Genomic DNA, 2,799 nt, shown 5'->3' with positions numbered 1-2,799 from the left:
ACTGTAATATGCCTCAGTTTATCTTTCTAACAGGAGCAACCAGAACGGATTTACACTCTGAATAGTGTGGTAAGTACAGGTGAGTCTTTAACTTCTCTAAGCCATTTCACCATCTTGAAGGAAGACAGCCTGAAAATGACATTGATCAATGAAGAAGAGCAGAGCCAGGGACTTCATAGAGAAATATATAACTAGAGCTCCAATGACATCGTGTGCCTCTAGATCAAGCCATGCCTGAATCCTGTCTTCCTTGAACTGCTATGTTAACTCAGCCAATATACCTTCTTTTGGGTTAAGCCATCTTGATTGGGATTTTCCATCTCTGTCAATTAAGTGATTCTTATTCACACAGCGTTTAGAACCAGAAATGGGGTACTGAAAAAGATTTAACTTATGCAGAATTGTCTACATTGAAGTAGGGGAAAAGGTCATGAGGACTCTGTCATCTGGAGCTGAGAAAACTGGCAACCTTTGTTACAGGGTATGAAAACTCCTCGTTAAAACAATAGCAGTTGGTCCACCGCCCAGGCCTGGGCCCAGGGTGTGAGCGGCGGCGCTAGGACCTGGAGGGCGGAGGCTGCTGCGGGGCCTGGGCGGCCAGAGCGGCGCGGCGCGAACTCTGGCTCTCGGCTCCCCGCGCCTTGTGAGGGGGCTTGGGGGCTACAGGGGCCAGGCGCTCCCCGGGGCAGATGAGGAAACGGAGGCTCAGAGACGTCACATGACTTGCCGGAGGCCCCTCAGCCAGTGTAGCCCCACACCCCTGCCCCTGGGCGGCCTGCAGGACTCTGTCCCCTGTCCCTCAGCAGATGCTGAGGACAGACGAGTAGCAACAAACTCCCAGCAGTGCCAGTGGGGTCTTTCATTAACGCTCCCTGCTGACCTGCATCCGTCAGCCTGTAAAAATGGAGCATCACCGATGGCTCCACCCCCACTCTTGGCAACAAAACGAGGCCTTCCCGGTGCCACCAGTACGTGATTGTCACCAGCTTCAGCCACCTGCTAGGCACCAGGCTGGGCCCGAGATCCCGCGAGCACAATCCGCGCGAACGAGGCACCCACCTCGGGCTCCTCGGCCGACGCGGGCAACAAAACCACCTTCCGCGTGATGGCCCGTTCCAGTGTATTCTGTGCGCTGCGGAGGCCCCCGGAGTTCGCCAGGCGGACCCCGAAACTCTGTTTATCTTCTGGGGTCCCCCAAACAAGATCCAGGAGCCCCAGGGCAGCCTGGCGCGCGTCACCCAGTGCGCAGGCCTGGTGTGCCCCGCACCGAGTCCTGCGCGCGCTGCCTCTCGGCCGCATGCGCCAATTTGTGGACCTCTTCCGGGGTGAGACAGGCAAAGGACAGGGGAAAGTCCCGTTCGCGGTCGAGCACGGGTTGCTTCGCCACGGCGATTGCACGTCTATAGCATGGTCCCCCTGCACCCCCCGCTCCCCAACTATTGCAGCCAGCAGCCCCGCCTGCAGTACATGCCCTACCGCTACTATGAGCCCAAGGGGCTGGACGAGTTATCACCTACATCTGGAATGAGCCTAGCAGCAAGGGCACCACCGACTCATCACGGAGAAGAGGGTCTTCTCATCCTGGGCCCAGCTGTACAGAATCACCTTCTCCCACCCCTCCTGGACCTAGGCCACCCTGCCTGTGGGACCCTCACAAGGGACACAGGAGAAGTGGCTCTCCACCCAGCCTCTCGACCAAGGGCCATCTCTGGCCAATCAAGGCTGGTCCGAGTATCTTTTGGTCAATCTGGGCCTTGAAGAGGGTGAATCCTCCCACCATTCAGGGCCTGGGAGTATCTCTTGGCCAAATCAGGGATTTGGGCTTCTATGTGATTAATCGGGTGTTGGGGGTATTTCTTGTCCAGTCAGGGTCTGAGCATAGACAGTCAGGTTATTTCTGAGTAATCTGAGGCTAAGGACATGTCCTTTCCCATGATTCCTTTGTCCGGAGCCCCAGGATGGACCCCAAATTACTTCCCGTTGGCTGGGGACAGTGGGGTCCTGTTCCAAGGAGCTGGGAACTCTGTGTTACCCGCTCCCTTCCCAGAGCCAGAAACAGGTTTTGTGGAGGTGGGAGCTATCTGGAGGCCAGGTTGGGACATTTGTGGGGTTGGAGGGCCCAGGGGTGGGAGGCTGGTGTTTGGGTCTTGGCTCTGCCCTGAGTGGCCTTGGACAAACCCCTTGCCCCCTCTCTGAGCATCCTTCTGCCTGTGTCAGGTTCTGATGTCTGAGAACCCTCCCACCTCTCCCACCAACCACCTTGGGTCTGTCCTCCTGGGTCTGTCCTCCGTAAGACTGGCCCCTCCAGCCACCACTCCTTGCTGGGGGGCTCAGGTCCCTGAGGGTCTGAGGCTCCCTTCCCAACCTCCTCCTAGAAACTTGAGGCAATTTTTTTTCATAGAGTCCCCCAGGGTTTGGTTTGGCGGACTCTGATAGGAAGGGACAAACCTTCAGCTCTTTCCGTAGCCCCGCCCCTCAGCTGCCATAGCTGGGATTTTAAAGAGCCAGGCCCCTTTTTGGCCATCCAGCAATGAGGTTTTCCACCGGCTGGAGGAAATTTGGGGGCTGAGAAAGGGGGGATCCCAGCTAATCTGGGATTTCCTGCAGCACCTTTGTCTGCAGCTGCTGGAGTTGTACAAGAGTCTCCCCCAAACTGGGCCTGGGAAGGTTCTAGGGGGCCAGCCAGGATCTGTGTGGCCTGGGTTCTATCCCCTAACTCTACATCAGGCACTTTATTGCTGGGCCTCAGTGGAGTGGGTTTGTCCCCTGCTCTTCTGGAGCCTGGAAGTGAAGATTGGA

General features: G+C 56.8%; 1 pseudogene; it reads left to right on the top strand.

Annotated features, from left to right (window-relative positions):
* Positions 1-718: 718 nt before the first annotated feature.
* Positions 719-1,630, top strand: LOC132373958 (alpha-N-acetylgalactosaminide alpha-2,6-sialyltransferase 6-like; annotated as a pseudogene).
* Positions 1,631-2,799: the final 1,169 nt, after the last annotated feature.

Source organism: Balaenoptera ricei, chromosome 11, assembly GCF_028023285.1.
Source record: "Balaenoptera ricei isolate mBalRic1 chromosome 11, mBalRic1.hap2, whole genome shotgun sequence".
In the NCBI taxonomy this organism is placed as follows: domain Eukaryota; kingdom Metazoa; phylum Chordata; class Mammalia; order Artiodactyla; family Balaenopteridae; genus Balaenoptera; species Balaenoptera ricei.
Note: the sequence above shows the minus strand (reverse complement) of the source record. Positions and strands in the feature narration are given on the sequence as shown.